The sequence below is a fragment of the Chiloscyllium punctatum genome, chromosome 6 (assembly GCF_047496795.1).
Source record: "Chiloscyllium punctatum isolate Juve2018m chromosome 6, sChiPun1.3, whole genome shotgun sequence".
Taxonomy (NCBI): domain Eukaryota; kingdom Metazoa; phylum Chordata; class Chondrichthyes; order Orectolobiformes; family Hemiscylliidae; genus Chiloscyllium; species Chiloscyllium punctatum.
In genome coordinates, this window is record NC_092744.1 from 10,343,329 (window position 1) to 10,363,628 (window position 20,300).

General features: G+C 39.6%; 1 long non-coding RNA gene across 3 annotated transcripts in view; it reads right to left on the reverse strand.

Moving 5' to 3' along the window:
• Positions 1 to 20,300, reverse strand: part of LOC140478706 (uncharacterized) — a 501,292-nt gene that overhangs the window by 96,235 nt on the left and 384,757 nt on the right. For all 3 annotated transcript variants that reach the window (XR_011960846.1, XR_011960847.1, XR_011960848.1), the window contains one exon: positions 7,005 to 7,077. This is a non-coding gene — a long non-coding RNA (uncharacterized lncRNA). The remainder of the gene's footprint in view (positions 1 to 7,004; positions 7,078 to 20,300) is intronic.

Below are 20,300 nucleotides of genomic sequence, written 5' to 3' on the forward strand. Positions count from 1 at the left end.
CAGAGAGTTGGGATAAAAGGTTCTTTTTCAGAATAGCAGCCGGTGATGAGCGGTGTCCCGCAGGGTTCAGTGTTGGGGACACAGTTGTTCGCATTATATATTAATGATCTGGATGAAGGGACTGGGGAAATTCTAGCAAAGTTTGCAGATGATACGAAGTTAGGTGGACAGGCAGGTAGTACTGAGGAAGTGGGGAGGCTGCAGAAGGATCTAGACAGTTTGGGAGAGTGGTCCAGGAAATGGCTGATGGAATTCAACGTGAACAAATGTGAGGTCTTGCACTTTGGCAAAAAGAATAAAAGCACAGACTACTTTCTAAACAGTGAGAAAATTCATAAAGCCAAAGTACAAAGGGATCTGGGAGTGCTAGTCGAGGATTCTCTAAAGGTCAACATGCAGGTTGAGTCTGTGATTAAGAAAGCGAATGCAATGTTGTCACTTATCTCAAGAGGGTTGGAATATAAAAGCACCATTGTGCTACTGAGACTTTATAAAGCTCTGGTTAGGCCCCATTTGGAGTACTGTGTCCAGTTTTGGTCCCCACACCTCAGGAAGGACATACTGGCACTGGAGCGTGTCCAGCAGAGATTCACACGGATGATCCCTGGAATGGTCGGTCTAACATATGAGGAACGGCTGAGGATCCTGGGATTGTATTCATTGGAGTTTAGAAGATTAAGGGGAGACTTAATAGAGATGTACAAGATAATACATGGCTTGGAAAGGGTGGATGCTAGGAAATTGTTTCCGTTAGGTGAGGAGACTAGGACCCGTGGACACAGCCTTAGAATTAGAGGGGGTAAATTCAGAACAGAAATGCGGAGACATTTCTTCAGCCAGAGAGTGGTGGGCCTGTGGAATTCATTGCCGCAGAGTGCAGTGGAGGCCGGGACGCTAAATGTCTTCAAGGCAGAGATTGATAGATTCTTGTTGTCTTGGGGAATTAAGGGCTACGGGGAGAATGCGGGTAAGTGGAGTTGAAGTGCCCATCAGCCATGATTGAATGGCGGAGTGGACTCGATGGGCCAAATGGCCTTACTTCCACTCCTATGTCTTGTGGTCTTATGGTCTTAAAACATTACCTGGGTCTTGAGGGTAACAGTCCAGCAATAATACCACTAGACCATCACCTCCCCACTTTGGTTAAAGTGAAATTAGAAATCACTTCTGCAGTTGGTAAAGTGTATAATCCCTACAGTATAGAAACAAGCCCTTTGCCCCAACAAGTTCACACCACACTCCAAAGAGTAACCCACCCAGACTCATTCCCATACCCCATTGTCCTACATTTACCCCGACTAATGCACCTAACCAACACATCCCTGAACACTATGGGCAATTTAACATAACCAATTCACTTAACCTGCACATCTTTGAATTGTGGGAGGAGAGTGGAGCACCCAAAGGAAACCCACGCAGATACAGGGAGAATGTGCAAACTCCACACAGACAGTCATCAGAGGCTGGAATCAAACCCTGGTCCCTGGCACTGTGAGGCAGCAGTGCTAACCACTGAACCACCATGAAGACATTTTATCCAAAAGTAATTTAAATGGAACAGAAACTGTAGAGAGGTTACCAGACTAGACATATAGAGAATAACACACAGGCTGCAGCACTGCTTGATATGGCATCTCAAACAGAGATATGAAAATGGAAGTAGCTGACTTGAAGTTGAGGGTCTGGTAGAGAGGTGAGCATGTGTTGAGGTGTCTGCTGTATAATGGGGTCGCATGTTGTAGGTGCCGTGGCCACATTTTGTATTCCAACTCCGCTAGGATTCTATCAATCCAAGGTAAGTTTTTGGCAGCTTGGTACCTGCAAGCCCAGTTGAGACCCTTCAGTGGTCAATAAAGGGTTCCTGAAAATGATCTTCCTTCCCTGCACCAAATTGTTCCCAGTGACGCGGGCTCCCATACAGAGACCGGAGTGCTGACCTGGAGGTTTGATTGGCTGGTGAGTCTCAGGAACAGAACATCCCTATCCCACTTTGGCTGGCAATGAAAATCGAAAAGTGTGGCACTGGAAAAGCACAGCAGGTCAGGCAACATGCGAGGAGCAGGAGAGTCAACTTGATCAGCATAAGCTCTTCATCAGGAATGATGATGGGCTTATGCCTGAAACATTGACTGTCCTGCTTGTCAGATGCTGCCTGACCCACTGTGCTTTTCCAGTGCCGCACTTTTTGACTCTGGTGTCAAGCACCTGCAGTCCTCACTTTCTCCCTGGGAATGAAAATCCCAACCTTTGCCACGTGACTGTCTGGCACCCAAACCATGGATTGCTCTCCCTTCTGAGGTAGGGTGACCCCTCAAACTACCAGCCACCGTTGGGGTTAACGGCATCAGTGCAGAAGTCCAGCATGCAGTACTCCTAAAACATACACAAGAATCTTCCTGGTTTCAATTGACATTCTTTTTGGATGGTGACAGATTCCATTAACCACAACAGATCACAGGACTTCATAGAATCCCTATAATGTGAAAAGAAGCCATTCAGCCCATCAAGTCTGCAGTGACTTTCTGAAGAATATCCCACCCAGCCCTAGACCCAACCCTATCCTATATTTCCCATGGCTAATCCATCTAGCTTGCAGATCCCTGGACATCATGGCCAATCTACCTAACCTACACATCATTGGACTGTGGGAGCAACCAATGCAAATCCACACAGACGTAGGGAGAATGTGCAAACTGCACTGAGTCACCCAAGGCTGGAATCGAACATAGATCCCTGGTGCTGTGAGGCAGCAGTGCTAACCAGAAGCCACCATGTGGACTTGAACTTCACGATCATGAATATATATTAAAAAAAACATTGGGTTTGATTTGATTCAACACCATAGCAGAAGAGCAGATCCTGTAAATATTATATGCAGTGAATCCATGGTTCCATCACAGACTGAAAGAGAAACAATCTTACGTTAAAATGAATAGCAACTGAAGGGCAACACCAACATGCTCCCAATTCTGTTCCTATCCCATGATGTGATAGTCTTGGCTGGTGACTTCAATACCTGCTTAAAGTATTTGCATTACAAACTGCTTATCTATTCATTTCACTCAATGTTAATTCAGAGGCCGCAGAAAGCAGTGATCAAATCAATACTATTTTTGAAGCAGAACTGCAGTGAGGTGATTTTGAAATAATGAACACTATAAGGTTACTAATACTGCTTCTAGTATTAGTATGAATAATAAGGTATAAGGGAAATGAATAGCTTAAAGTACTTATTTCTATATCATGTTCCTCTGTGTGTTTTAACTCGAATCAATAATGCTGTTTTTCCATTAACAGTTTAGTACCAGGCTGGCATATAGTGATAATTTTCAGCCAAGTCCAAAGTCTTATTTCATGCCTATTTTCCACTGTGATGCTATTCAATGACAGAGTGAGTTGTTCCCAGTTTTGTGCAGTCAATGTACTTAAAGAATCACTTCTTGCTACTTAAGCAGCTCTGACCTTGTACAGGCAAAGAGACTAATGAGGGTTTGTGCAGGTCAACTTTCAACAAATACTTCCATGAAGAAATGTTTCCTATGGGGACAAACCTTTCAGATTTTATAAAGAACCTACGAACCATGAGCAGAAGTAGGCCATTCAGCCCCTCGAGCCTGCTCTGCTATTTAATATGATCATGGCTGATCTCATCTTGGCCTCAATGTCACTTTCCTCCATGCTCCCCAAAACCCTTCAACACTTTCATAATTAAAACTCTACCTACTCATAAAATTTATGGTGTCCACCACACTCTGGGAATAGTGAATTCCACAACCCACAGAGAAGTCATTCCTTTTCAACTCTGTTTTCAATCTGCTCCTCCTCACCTTATCCTAAAGCTATGATCTCTCATTTAGTTGCCCTATATGAGGCCACATTCTCTCTCCATCTGCACTGTCAATCCCTTTCAGCATCTTATATACCTCAACTAAATTGCCTCTCATTCTTCTAAACTCTAGCGAGTGAGTATTGGCCTAAATTGCACAATTTCTGCGCATAAGACAAACCAATCATCACTGGATTTAATTGTGCGAATCTAGAAAACTTCAAAATGAAATGAATCACTTTCATGTAAACTGATCAAAGATTTAGAAATCAAGAAGTGAAATGAAGACTAAAGCAGCCAAATAATGGAGCAATGAAACATTTACTTGTTGGTTGAAGCAAGTTGCTACACAAGGTGAGTCCAGGGAAATTACCACATGTCAAGGATTCTCTCAGGAAGATAACACCTTTACCATTCCTGAAAGCAGGTGGTGACCCAGCTTAATACCATTATACTAATTAGATACAAAATAAATGCCCTCTAAGCAATCTGATTCAGGTAAACCAACATTACAGTTCCCCAGGCCAAAATATCCTTCCTTATATGTAGTGCCCAGAACTACTCTCCAGATGTGTTTAAACCACAGTTTTATACAGGTGACCATGATTTCTTCCATTGAATTTGATTTTTTTTAATATAAAGGCAGCATTCCAGTAGCCTTTTTGATCATTTTCACTAAGTGCTTGCAACATTTTAATGATCTATGTACCTGGACACCTGTACCTGTACCAACCCCTCCCCCAACCCCTGGATCCCAAGTGTCTTTGGAATTCCACTGCCTCTTACATTTCACAATATTGAAAGCATCCCATTCTATTCTCTTAAGGTCCAAGGTAGGTAACTTTAAATTTATATGCATTGATGTTCCTTGATGGAAATTTTGTCTATTCACTTTATCTATTAATATCCTTGTAGTTTTATGTTTCAAGCGACACTGCTTAAAATACTGACAATCATCTCACTAACTGAAAATTTGTGGTTTTCTATCCCATGAACAAAATCATTAATAAACACAGTGAATATCTGGGGCCCAAACATAGATACTACAAATCATACTCTGCCAATTAAGGTATGTGTCCCTTAATCCGATATTTTTTTTAAAAATGTGTTTATGGAACATGGGTGTAGCAGGCTGGACGAGTATTTATCACCTACTCATAATTGAGAAGGCAATGCTGAGCTACCTGCTTGAATGGCTCCAGTCATATGCTGTAGGGAGACTCATAATTTTGACTCACTGGTAGTGGTAGTGGAATGACAAAATATTTCCAAGTCAAGATGGTGAATGGGAACCTGAAGGGGGTGGTGTTTCCATGTACCTGCTGCCCTTTCCTTTTCAGAAGGTAATGGGCATGGGTTTTGAAGGTGCTGTCTAAAGAGTCTTTGAAATTTTGTTTAAAGTCAATATTTTCTCTTCAACTGCACGATTTCAAATTCAGTTAACAATCTTTTCTGAGTGATTTTATCATCTACCATCCAGAATTCCAGATGAATAACATCCACAACCTTTCCCTGGTTCACGACTTTAGTCATCACTTTAAAAAGGTGCATCAGGCATGGCTTATCATAGGGTCATAGAGATGTTCAACATGGAACCAGACACTTCGGTCCAATTCATCCATGCCGACCAGATATCCTAACTTAGTTTAGTCCCATTTGCCACCATTTGGCCCATATCCCCCTAAACCCTTCCTATTCATATACCCATCCAGATGCCTCTTAAATGTTGCAATTGTACCAGCCTCCACCACTTCCTCTGGCAGCTCATTCCACACATGCACCACCCACTACGTGAAAAAATTGCCCCTTAGGTCCCTTTTAAATCTTTCCCCTCTCCCCCTAAACCTATGCCCTCTAGTGCTGCACTCCCCCAAACCCAGGAAAAAGACCTTATCTATTTACCCTATCATTCTGATTTTATAAACCTCTATAGAGTCACCCCTCAGCCTCCGACGCTCCAGGGAAAACAGCCCCAGCCTATTCAGCCTCTTCCTATAGCTCAAACCTTCCAACCCTGACAACATCCTTGTAAATCTTTTCTGAACCCTGTCAAGTTTCACAACATCCTTTCAACAGGAAGGAGACCAAAACTGTGCACAATATTCCTAAAGTGCCCTAAACAATGTGCTGTACAGCCGCAATATGACTTCCCAACTCCTATAGTCAATGCACTGACCAATAAAGGAAAGCATACCAAATGCCTTTTTCACTTACCTATCTACCTGTAACTCCACTTTATCATTTACAAATTTAAGCTGCCTCTCTCAAATGTGAATTTTAAATTTATTTGATCACAATATTTCTCTTTATCTTTCTACTGGTGTGGGGTCCTCCTCTTTCTCTTCCTGCAGACCCATCTCTAACATTCACCTCAACTATACAAGGCACTAGTCAGACCACACTTTGAAGTTTTGGGGCCGTTATCTAAAGAAAGAGATACTGACATTGGAGGCAGTCTAGAAAAGGTTCCCTTGGTTGATAGCAGGTATGGAGGGACAATCTTATGAGGAGAGGTTAAGTATGTTAGGCTTGCACTCATTGGGACTTGAAGTATGAGAGGCAACCTTATTGAAGTATATAAGATTTTTAGTGGATTTGATAGAGTAGCTGGGGAATTTTCTTTTTTTTAGGAGAGTGAGGGGCAAGTTTTTCACACAGAGGGTGGTCTGTGTCTGGAACGGGCTGCCAGAAGGAATGGTGGAAGTGAGTACAATTTTGTCAGTTAAAAAACAATTAGACAGTTACATGAACAGGATAGTTACAGAGGGTTATGGACAAAATACAGGCAGCGTGGGCTTGTTTAAATTGTGAAAGCTGGGAAGCATGGGCCGGTTGGGCCGAAGGGCTTGTTTCCACATCGTAGACCTCCATGACGCTATGCAGGTTTGTCAGCATCATCCAGCCTCAGACTATTTTCAAAGAGACTGAATCGGAGGAAGATTAGGCAGCACGCTATCAGTCAGTCAGCGAGCAAGAGGAGGCAACATCCATGTTGGAGAGGGAGTGGTATTTCATTCCAGAAGGGTCCTCTATGTTCCCCACAAGTAACCTTCATGGCCATTCTGACACAACAGAGATTGCTGGCATCTAGTCAAGGGTTTGCTTCACCACAAGCAAGGCCTGGCAGCTGCAGCATTTTTAAAATCCCATTTTTCTACTACAGAGGCTTAGTCCTTACCTGGTCCAATCTTCCCGAGAGCTCCTTTATCAAATCCTCCAGAAAGACCTCTGTATCAAGTCACTGCTCTTTTCTGGAAAATACAGAGCCCTGTTTCAAAATTCTATCGAGTGTCTGCATTTAACACATCCTTATTAGTGTCCTATCCTCACATTGTGACACAAAACGTCAAGCTTAAATTCTAAAAAAGAAAGTTTTCCAGGCTAACATGATTAAAACAGGTATTAAAGACAATATATCACATTATCAAAAACACACCATATGAATACTTCATTGTCTGTGTGATATTGAAGAGGGCAAAAATGTTCAGTAATTTTTCATGACTAATGAAAAAGTGCTGGGAAAAAAAAAATCATCGCTTGGTCTTGGCGGGAGGAAGAAACGCATTAGTGGCTCAAACCAGCTGCCAAATTAAGTCCTTGATTGCCTCCCTTCTCATCACAGAAACAGAAGGTGTGAGTGGTGATTAGAGGAACTGTGCCCCCTGATGAACAGATGTTAATAACACAAAGAACATCTTAATTCTACTAAATAGCCAAGTACAAGAGACGAGCTTTTCAGATCGATTTGATCATATTTAGCTAGGATAATCTCTTCTTGATATATCTGTTACAACCTCAAAATACAACTGATTTCCATACATGTGTGCCACTGAAGGTAAGATGATTATTTTAATCCAGATGATTTGATGTGTGTTGTCCATGTTCAAGGGACGACTGAACAAGAAAAGCATAAAATTAAAGCCATGTGAAACTTTACAGGCACAGTGTAACATTGACACCACTTCCACAGTCAGGTTTACTGGTCAGTAACAATGATAACCAGGACGTCTATAAGATTTGGTTCTGAAATTTGCTGCCCAGAAGTAGCAGGGCGGCCAATCTAACTCTCCAGCAGGCAGGCAACATTAATTCTCGTCTTTAAAACACAGAGAGTTTGTATTTCAGGAGAACAGCTGTGCCTAGAAATCATGCACTGCAGGAGGGCACTTCACCAATAAGATAACCGCACAATCACCAAAAATTAAGCATAACTGAACATTTTAATTTGCTGTCTGATGTAAATTGTGCTTTTTTGTGCATTACTTTTGTAATCCAAGCAGTAAATTACTCAAAATTATTTGCATGTATAGGTGTAAAAATTTGCTTTCATCATTTGAGCATGGTCATATGAAAATATGACAAATGCTTGTCTAGCCCTCGCTCCCATTAAACAATTTTTCTATTTAATTCCTCAAACTCATGGTGCTTTAATATGAATTGTCTGCAATATTTTAGTTTGGTTGATGATTTATGATGATGCTATCACTAAATCTATGTCACCTTCTGTTCTCAGCTTAATTTCTGCTGAACATACCTATCTGTTTAGATTTGAAGGACATGGACGAGGAGACATGGACAAAGGTTTAAACAGGCTCTGTCCCTTTATGTTGGACACTGAGGCTTATGTAGGGTGATATAAATGCAGTTTTCAGGAATCACAAACAATTAATGTCTTACTGCATTAACTATGAGGAACAGCTCAAGGACCATGAAGTGGCAGATTGTCCAAGTCCATCAGCATCCCCAAGGGGACTCAATGAGAAAAATGCTTACCTTGTGTTAATAGCTGATCCTTGATCATTTCAGGAATGGAACTCTTTCCATTGCTTGTTGCAAAAACTGTCCTGTATGATTGTATGCACATTTGTAAGTATGCACGTTTGACCTCAGATTAAGTTTATGGTGTGTCAAAGCTATTGCAATGGTCCAGTTTACAACAATTTCTTTCAAATGATCATATGCTGAACACACATGAAGTGTCTCCTCTGGTAAAAAAATCATGCATATGTTCAGATGACTATGATAACAATTTGAGTGAAATTGCTCTTTCTTCCCAATTAATCTACATTACAATGACAAGGATGAGGAATCAGGATTCATTTTACCCTCTTTTTGTTTGAACAGAAATAATTTCTACTTGCACAAGATGATTGCATCAAATTATAAACAACTGTAGTTCAAGTGAATGAACCAGCTTAAACACATGCTAATTTTTAAGATAGGTCAGATATGTTATCTATCCTGTTCATTACATCATCTTCTTCATATATGCATTCACAGAAAATCATTCTGTATGTGTTCCTGATGTAACTCCTGCATCCCGTGTAACCAACAAAGTAAGAATTAGCAGAATGGAAATATCTATCAGATAATTTGGGAAGTACCTAATTTTATAACACTCAAAATATGTTGCATTGCATTTTATGAAGAACCGCAGAAAGGATCACAAGTGCAGGCCTGATAGCCCAGATTATGCAGTAAAATTTGCCTGCTTTTGTTTTTTTAAGTTTATTCATTTTTGTGAGATGTAGGTGTCACTGACTGGCCAGCATTTATTGGTCTGCAAAAACAAAGCTTCAAGCCAAGATCACTTACAAATAACCCACCGACCCATTGGCAGTAGTTTTTGATTGATTCCTCCAGAGAGAGTGGGGAGGCTCCATAATATGGCTCAGGATGCCTGATTATTGGAGTGTGGTAAAAAACCAAGCCATCTCCCTCCTGGAACTATCAGATAGATGCTTCATCAGCTGTCTTTATAACAGAATGTTTTTGTTTCAAATTTGCAGTGCCAGACTACAACCCAGGCCAGAACTCCTTCCAAATAAATCTTCTTTCACTGGTCATTCAATTTTGCAGGAGTGAGGAGTGGGAAATGTGTATTTTGACTTCATTTTGATATCTAAATGATAGAGCTAAGGAACCAGTTCCATATTCTGTTTCTGAATTTTGCTTTTTGCCATTTCATACAAGAAACAGTCAAGACATGTAAAGATAAAATTCGTGCAAAATGTGATTACCAGGCCATTAATCATAGAAGTTTCAAAGCTGTGGAAAAAAATTAATTCCCATCACACACACACATTTTACCATAGGCACTACTCATACCTTTTACATTAAAAATTAATGAATACATACGTTTCATACCAATATACATTTTTTCCAGTACATAGATGATAAATCTTTGTTCCATAGATAATAACCTGAAGTCAGTCTCTTGTCCTTTCTATTTCTGCATGTGTGGCATGTGTGAGTAGAAAATCACAGCATTAGTGTTTCATAATCTCTCTTCAGTGCCTTGTCTTAATTTCCTGGAAAGTCAATTTTTACAGCGTGTGTTCCAACTCCAGTAGGAACTTGTAAGGAACAGACAGGAATGATCTAATACATCTGTGCTTTATTCAAAAGCTCTTTTCCCTTTAGTTTTTTTTAAAGATAACCTGGTTACACAAAAGAATTATTCCTATACCTACAGATCGGCTAAAAATGGAAGAGATAAAAAGACATGAGGAGGAAACATTTTGAGCTAGAGTTGAGCAGCTTTTTAAGAAAGAAGAAGAAAAATAAATACAAGTATTTATCTGTTGCTTTTTATCACCAACCATAGGATCTCCAAGTGTGTTTTTCAAACAGCGAACTAAGGTTTAGCTATAATAATTATTGTTATGTGGGAAACATATCAACGAATTTGAACTCAGCAAAGTCCTACAAACCGTGATGACCAGCAAACAAATGTTCTTTTTGCCAGCTCCACGTCTGTCCTTCTATCCTCTCCAACTTCAGTTGCACAGATTTGTAGTTACACAGACTAAAATTGTCTTCTGTGCCTAATTCACCCTCTTCTTTAAAAACGGGAAGAACTGCAGGGGGCGCTGTGAATAAGAAACAAAGCCAGAAGTTGCTAGAAAAGCTCGGCAAGTCTGGCAGCATAGGTGGAGAGAAATCAAAGTTAACAGTTCAGGTCTGGTGACCCATCCTGCCAGAACTGAGGAAGAGTCACCAGACCCGAAACATTACTTTGACTTCTCTTCACAGATGCTGCCAGACTTGCTGACCTTTTCCAGCAACTTCTGCTTTTGCTCATTCTCTTTTTACACTAGGAAAACCACCTCAAAATATACCTCTTTGACTATGATCCCATAAACCTAATTCTTCCACTGTTGTCAGCAGTATTTTTCTGACTCTTCCATGGGATCAGAGCATGATTGGATGGAGCAGTATATACGACCCATTCATAACTGTCCTTAAAAAGATGGGTGTAAGCTTTCTTCTTAAGCACTGCAATCCTTAAGGTTTAGGTACACTCGCAAAGCAAATAGGGAAGGAATTCCAGAATTTTGACCCAACGTCAGTGAAAGAATGCCAACATAGTTACAAGTCAGGATGTTGTGTGGCTGCATTGGGCAAGGTTCCATCTCCAACATGTCAACATAAAGATGTAAATGCCAATAGAAGATGAGGGCCTTCTAGTGCCTGTCAAGTTTATAGAGGATTGTTTTTTTTTGCTGACTGGTTTCACTGCCTTCAGTAACATTTTAATTTCAACTCAACCCTCTCTTACCTAATCCATATTGACTTCCTGAAACTTAAGTGGTCTGGTAATGTCGTGGCCACGTTACATCTATTACTTCAATCCATTTTTAAAATAAGCTCATCCTTTAAAGTTTCACATATCAAATCAGACAAAATAAAGTCAAAAACCAATATTGAACTCAAAATGGTTATTCCATTTCTCTCTCTCTCTCTCCCTGGTGGGAGGGAGAAAGAGACACTATCAGGTCTGCTGTGTTTCTCCAGAATTCTGTGTTTGTTTCAGATTTCCAGCATCCACAGTATTTTGCTTTCATGTTAAATCTTCAAGTGTTATGCAGTTGAAGGTACGTACTATAGCTTTAAGAGAGAGTGAAGGATATTTTGCATTGGGAGCTTGCAGGCATCTGTCATGTGACTGATTAGCAGTCTCAACGTGTACTGGAAAATTGAAAATATGTAACACCTGGCTGTGAAACAAATACCTGAATTTTGGTTGCTATTTTCACAACAATTTGAATTGAACCAATCAGTTTAAATTATTCCTCAAGATACGAAAAGCCAATCGATTTTGAATTTACTGTTTTGCTAACATTGAACCAGTGAGAAAATCTGATGCTGGGAGTATAAAAAAGCAGACATACAAAGAGAGACCAACTTCCGTTGCTAGAGTAACTGCCAGCAACACACTCTCTATCAAAGATACCTTTTCCATATGGAACATCTTTGCACTGAAAGACTGAAGATGACCCAGGGAGATCTTCAGTCAAAGGGAGACAGACACTGATGACAGCTGCTTTGTGGTTTTGAAATTAAATTGATGTAATTTTAATACGGGCTTTTATTGGAACAGGATATTGTAATAGAGTTGGAGGCAGATAACAAGCATTTAAGAGAAAGGAGCCTTAGAGTTGTAAATAGTTGTGCTTTAATGTTCACTTTTAGAGTTAAAGAATCAAGTGATACTTTTTCTTTAAATAATGAAATTTGAGAGTTCTCTTTAACAGCTTTTGAGGCAAGGTGAGCTTTTCTGGGTGTTTAAGGTTAATTATCAGAAGGGTTCACCACCGTGTCATAACATCAAGATAATTACTGAGTGATTATCACATATTTCCATGTTTTGCTTAGTTTATATTAGAATTTATAAATGTAAGTCACATTGCAATTACCTGGGGCTGCAAACTAAGAAATATTATTATTAGTTCCAAATGTTTTCATTATAGGCAAATTACAGAAAAAAAAACTATTAAGTTTGATCCCCTAAAATACAAAGGACAGTAACGCTTCTGACAAATGTAAAAATATGTTGTAATGTGTGAGTGAACTTGCAGCTCTATGTAATTGAAATAATGTTTGCATATAAGCTAATCAAGATGAACTGTTTTTTTAGGAAATAATATTGTTAAATCAGTAGTTTAAAACTCTACAATGGACTGCATTTATATGAATTTATCAGAAGTGAATTGCATAGTTCCAGTTTCCTGACTCTACTTCAAAGTTCTTTTCTCACTTAGTAGCATTAGGCTGAGATATCATAAAATAATGTTTAGCACATCAAATCTGTTGTTTAAAATTTTGAATTAGGCACTTAACAAATACATAATACCGAAGTTGCATTGATCTTAAAAACATTTTAGATGCGTAGAATTCTGAGCTTTTTGAAAGTAGTCACGAGGTTTTCCCCCCTTAAGAGTCTGGATCCCTTTCATTTCTAAGTGCAGTCCATTTGTAGCTGCTAATGTTTGATGACTTACTAGTATCAGGCCCAATTCCAATTAGGACTTCAAATCTAATGTTGATCTTGTTTTTTGTACACTTTCTTTGCAGGTGGAACTTTGTATTCCTCACTCTGTTCAATCACCCTGTGATCTTTGTGTTTTTGCATGTTAGTATCTGCTTGTGTTGCATGCAAAACAAATCTTTTCACTGTACTTAGGTACATGTGACAATACTAAATCAAATGAAATCACTGGATATGATTGGCATTTCTACCAACTGGTTACTTGCTGAATTTCAATTCGACAGTTAACTTAAAATTAAAAGTCAGGGAATAAAGAGAAAAGGTACTATTTTATACTACATACCTAAATCTCATTATTTCATACATATCTAAACTTTACTAGGTGGGTTGGTTCACTCAGTTGACTGGTTCATAATGCCAGAGGCCTCCCTGAGTGTGGATTCAATTCCTACACAAGCTGAGCTTACTACAAAGACCCTACCTTCTCAACATCACAGTAAAGTTTAGGTTAAACCACCAGCACTTGGGTTTCCAATAATGAGGGAAAGTGGGCCTAAAAAGCCTTGTTAGGCTAAAGATTACATTTGGTGATAGGCCATCAGCTGCATTTGGCTACTCGGTTAATTGTATAGAGGGCTGAACAGCCTCCCGCTTGATCTTTTCAATGCATGTCCTCTGAATAGTGTTCAAAGTTCATAAAATTTAACTCTTCCAAGTTTAAAGTGTCAAGGTTCATTTCCCACCTTTTTAATTTTGCTTGAATTTACAGCAATCAAGACTTATATTCAGAGCAAATTCTCTTTCTACATTTCCCTCTTCATTCCCTGCTCTGACTAATTGGGTGAGGCAGAGGTTGTAGCTTTTGAGACTTATCTACAGCAAGGAGCTGCTGAATCAGGACTTTGAAGGATAATAATGAATGTAGATAATGAAGCAGGGGAGACCTCAGACAAGTTACACAACTAAAGCTAGTTAAACTTTGTCATTAATAGTTGATGAGAGAGACAACAGCTTTAACAGTGACAGCAATAATTAGATACCGGAGAGTGTGAGCTTAATGACATAGCTCCATTTAAACCTCAATTAAAGAAGTGAAACTAATCATTTAAAGTTAATCTTTCATTAGTTTCTGCCAAGCATGCATGAAATGATTGAATAATCCATGATAATTATGGGATCATAAAAGGAAACTGATCAGTTGTTTTGTGCTTGACAGTTCTGCAGAGTACAATGACATCAACTTTTTCAAAGTATCTCCACAATTTGTCTTTCCTTTTCATTCCATTTTCTTCATAATTATTTCAAATTTCTGAATATATGGTGAAATACAGTATACTATAATGATTCTGAAAGAGTTAATGCAGAAGACTGCATTAAGATCCATCCAAACCAATGATGACAGAAGGCCTTGGGTAGGGAAAAGCAAAACACAGTTGGGTCTTGAAGATGACAGATTTATCATCCAGCCCTTCGTGTAGTTTGTGTAACAATGTCTATCACACTCATCTAACTTGTACCTGATTGCATCATGCAATAAACTGTACCTTGTTTAAGACAAAAGCTTCTTTTCATTAGGTTACCTGGTGGTGTTCCTTGACGTTAGACAAAACGGGGCATGTAATTTCCAAATTGTACAGAGGATGCTGGCAGCAAATATATTACAATACCTAATAATATCCAAATGTTCAGCTCATGTAATACAGTAGCAACGGTCATTGTTGGCTGGACATCAAGTTTGTGATGCACAGGTTCAATTCCCACACTGGCATGAAGGACTCTCCTTCCCAATCTCTCCCCTTGCTTGAGGCATGGTCAACCTCAGGTTAAATCACCACCAGTTGCTTATCTCTATTGGGAGAGCACTCCTTTGGACAATAATATTGTGGCTACTGTAATTAAGTGGTTTGTCTGCAGGTGTAGTTTATGCACACAATTACAATAGTAATGACAGTGGAAATCTCTATTTATATCCTCTTGACTTCCAGGTATTCTGAAGCTTTTTGCAATGAAGAAGTGGAATTTTCACATTCTCCCGTGTCTGCATGCATTTCCTCCAGGTGCTCTGGTTTCCTCCCACGGTCTAAAGATGTGCACTTTAGGTGGATTGGCCATGGGACATACAGGGTTACAGTCGGGGGATTGGGTCTGGATGGACACAATGAGTCACATGACCTGCTTGCACAGCATAGGGAATTCTGTGCTTCTATTCTTGAAGTATAGTCACGTTTTTAACAGCCATTTGGCACATAACAATGTCCTGCAGACTGCTGTATGAAAATAATCAGATAATTTCTTTTAAGGATGTTGTTTGAAGGTAAGGGTACCATTGTTAACTTGCTTGCTTTCCATAAATGGCTAGTGAGATGTTTCACATTCACTTGAGAAGGCAAACAGACCTCTGCTTTGACATTACATCTGAAAGATGGTGCCTCCGACAGTGCAGCACTTTGTCCACCACTGGAGTTTGTTAAGAATGTGAAGAGCTAAGCCAGAGCTGACACACTTGTAGGGAAAATTAACCGTCATCTTGCACACAAAGCAACCTCCAAACAGCAACCATTTTCACATAGTTATGGGGGAGATAAGATGGATGACCACATCAGGAATATGCCCTGTTTAACATAGGAACAGGAGTAGGCCTTTCAGCTCCTTGTGCCTGCTCCAACATTCAATGACATTATGGCTGAATTGTGGTCTAACTCCACACTTTAATTTCTGAAGAAGTGCTTATGTCCGAAACGTCGACTCTCCTACTCCTTGGATGCTGCCTGACCTGCTGTGCTTTTCCAGCACCACACTACCGCCTAACTCCATGTACCTACCTTCGGCCCATTTCTCTTAAGTACCTTTGCTTAATGAAAATCTGTCTATCTCAGATTCAGAAATAGCTCATGATGCACTGTTCACTGTCGTTTGTGGAAGGAAGTTCCAAACATCTATCACTGTTTATGTGTAAGAGTACTTAAGAATGAGATAGGCACATTTTTAATCATTAAGGGAATCAAGAGTTGCGGAGAAAAGGCAGGAAGGTGGAGTTGAGGACTCACAGATCAGCCATGATGTCATTGAATGGTGTAGCAGGCTCGATGGGTTGAGTGGCCTGCTTTTGTTTCTACATCTTATGTCTTATGGTCTTCTCTTCTTTTAATGGTGTAATAGGAACTTTAGCATCCACTATAACACAAGTATATAGGACCTCAGTTTTGTATCTCAGTTGAAGGACAGCAAATTTGATAATGTGGCTGACCTTCAGTACAGCACTGGAATGTCACCCTCATTTTCATACTCAAATCCTGGAGCAACGCTTGAAACTACAGTCATCTGCCTTAAAAGGTTGGTCTTCAAAAGCTCAAAGTTGATGGTACAGCAATTTTTCTCACCCACCTCTCCCTTCCCCCACAACACAAAAACTGCCTTAGAGCTACAAGAAATATTAAAAAGCACTGTTTAACATTATAAAGAAATGAACATCTTTGTCATTTCACATGTTGCCGTATTTTGCCAGAATATTTCACCATTTAGAATTGTAGTTTTTTCCACTCAGAATCACAGCATGACAAAAAAAGTTCATTTCACATTGAAATATCACAGAAACAATGCAATGAAATGTAGCACAGGAGGAGAATTCCCATTACGCTCCAACAAATAGTTGTTTCATAGGAAACTGAGATTGTGTGCTATGACTGATATGTCACTGTAAATCCAAAAGTGCGCATTGCCTTAAAATCAAAAGGGGTACATAATGAACATAATGTTCATATGGGGAAGATGTGTTTGACCCTCTCGTGATCTGAATTTTAAATAGGTCACTGTTCTCTGTATTAAGCATTATTATAAAACAAGAGCAAAAAAGAATTTATTTTTAATCAAACCTTGTAAGTGCCTTGTTTCATATGCAGTGACACAAGTATCCTGTTCACAAAGCTCTTAGTGATCTGTAAAGAAAGGAATATTTCCTGTATTTTTAATGCAAATTGATATTCTTTCAAAAATTCAGCAATTTCTGATTCAATTGTGTGAAAATTGCCATGCATTCTCCTTTAGAATAACACACATATCAGTTATGAATCACATATGCTATTATTTTAGCATTTTAGGATGAGTGTCCTGAAAATTTGACATTAAATAATTTTTGGCAAGTGGATTTAAAACTATTTCCCTGATTAATCACATGCCTGATTTTCACCTCTGTTTCATAATGACAGAGTCAAACTAAGTTGTTGAAAAAAATTTCATCGCAAGTTGATCAAAGGCAAGAATTAAAAATGAACTCATTTAACAAGGAAGCATAATTTTCTGTCTCTGGAAAGTTCGGTAATTACTTGATACAATTTATTTTTTATGATTCTTTTGCTGCAACTCTTGGTCTGCGTTTCTCAAGATGATTTGGATCTTTCAATAAGTGGAAGGATTGGGGAGGGGGTTGTGTGTGTGTTGGCGGGGTGCAGAGGGTGGGGAGATGCATTGCATTGATTTAGCCCAAAGGAAGCAGCATGGAGTAAACAGAATAAAAGGATTTGAATGAATGGGTATGTCCAGTGCCATCAATGCTACTGGAAAGGAGTGGGAAAATGCAGCACACAGCAAGTGATGGCAGAGTTTCAATGCAGAAGCTGGAAAGGTGCATTCCAAACAGAGCCAGCAAAGAAATCTCAGTGGCTCATCAAGTTGGCATAATATCGCTAATTTCTCATCGTGATGCAATTACTTTCTGCCACGATGCTTGAAGAATCCAGATGGAAGGACAATGGCGATGACACCACAGTAAAAGGACAGCTGGCACTGCATTCAAAGGAATCAAAAGTGAAGTAGTCACTGGTGCAGGAGCAGATAAAGAGTCAAAAAAATGTCACTTGGGGGTCATCAAGTAATGAACAGTGCATTTCCAAGGGAAACCTTTCAATATTATTTGGGCATTGCTCTGTAGTCTGTCAATCACATATTCAGAAGAAGATCTTGGATGACACCAGATGACATTCCTGAGTTGGGTATGGTTACTGTTATGGGTGATACCATTGTGGAGTGAAAACTATGCTAACAGCAGAATTCTGGGGCTTGTCAAAATTAATGAATTCGACCATCTACTGAAACAACAGCACGAAATTTCGATAGTGTACAATAGGTAATGATTAAAAGAGGATAGAGGTACACCTGAACTGATCAATAATTCCATGGCCCCCAAATGATGGCAACATGTTAATTACAAACATGCTACCGGAATGCTGATGCTGACAATAGTTGCAGCTCTGTGATCCTGACAGTACAAATAACCTTTCAAATGATAATTTGAAAATGAATCTTTCAGACATTAGATGAGCAGGATTTTTTTCCTCTCAGAGGGGAGTGAACCTGTGCAATTCTTTACTGCAGAGGGCTGTCAAGGCTGGGTCATTAACTATATTGAAGGCTGTGATAGACAGATATGTAATCAGTAAGGGGAATAGAGCGTTATAGGAAAAAGGCAAGAAATTGGAGTTGAGTATTATCAGATCAGCCATGATCTGGTTGGATGGTGGATCAGAAGCAATGGGCTGAATGGCCTACTTTTGTTCATCCATTTTGTAATGTTATCGTCATTACAATCTGCAAGTTCCAAAGGTACACTGAAGATTTCAAATTAATTTGAAAACCAACGAAAACTATTTTACACCACAGCAATCATCTCAATATACTTTCTAAAGAGCACGCGATGTTCCAGTGCAACACATGTTTTGTGAGTTCAAATGTGGTCCTGGTCAACAGTTAATTATATAGACTATCAGTTCCCAAGTCATCAATCCGTATTGAATGGATTGATCACATTAACAAATAATATTGGAGCCCTTTGGTCATGGAGGTGAAAACTCAGTGCAATATTTTCACTGCAGTCACAGGTAGCTTGTTTCAGGATGCTTCCCAGCTATGCAGACCTGCCTTGGCTTAACTCAGGCGAAAGTCGCCACAAGTCTTGCCATTAGGCTGGTCTCTCATCAGAAAGAGGTGATTGTTGGCGGTTTAACCTGACTGGCACAGGTGAGGGGAGAGGTTGAGAAGGAAAATCTTTTATGGTAACCTCAGCAGGTACAATAATTGAACCCATGTGATTGACATCATTTTGCGTCACAAACCAGCTGTCCAGCCAACTGAGCTTAAGCAACCTCCAAAAGGTGTTTCCAATCAGGGTTGATATGCACATGATAACCACCGCATTATTGAACCAAACTTCAATCTGGGCAGATGGAGGTGGGATAGAGATGGGTTAGCCAACCCTGAAAGAAATACCAGTGCCCCAAGGGCAGCACAATGGCTAAGCCATTAAAATTCAATGATTAATTCTTATTGGTACAGAATGAGGCAATAGGAAATGTGAACAAAAATTATTACAACAGCATAAACAGATTTTTGTTAAATTCACCAACACTAGATGATCTGTCAATCAAAGCAATCAAGCACATGGTGACTTGTGCTGCCTTTTTGCTTACATTTAAAGACTAACGGATTTAAAAACATTAGTGTATAATATTTAAATAGATCTTATCCACATTTCAAAGCGTATTTATGTCTACTCCATTAAGTCTGACTGTCATGCAGTGGGTTAAAGCCTTTGGTACAGCTAAAAAAGAGTATGTTTAAATCCATCCAAAAATGGCCCTGCTAAATTTCCCTTACTCTCCAGTGTGAGTCACACTCTTCCTCCTTCCTGCATTCCACACCGCCACCCCCCCTCGCCCACCCGCCCTCAACTTACCCTCCAACCCAGCCAGCAAATACAGGATCTGTCAGAAATGAGGTCAGAACTTCCACCTGGGGTCCTGAACTCCATTCTTAAAGTTGCTATGAGTTTTCCCGAACCTGTGAAAATCTCTCCCACAGTGTCCAATGTCACCTGCTGCCTTGTGTGATTATTGAGTGATTATTGGCTGAAGAAATAATTGTTATGAGGCTTGATTACCTTGCAACACTCTGGTCTTGTCACACACATTAAAACTTCCCACTCAGATAAAATACTGGACGGTTGTGGATGTCAAACAAGCCACATACCAGACTGTATTGATGGAGTAAGAAGAGAGGAGGACTGAAGGGATAACTTTGCTCTTTTATTCTTCGTGTTCTTACCGCAACTTGCATTATTTAATTATCAAGTTGTTCAATAATTTTGTTGCTTTGTTCTGACACATTCCTTTCGTGCAGACAAAATTCAGAAAACCCACAGTCACAGCCAAT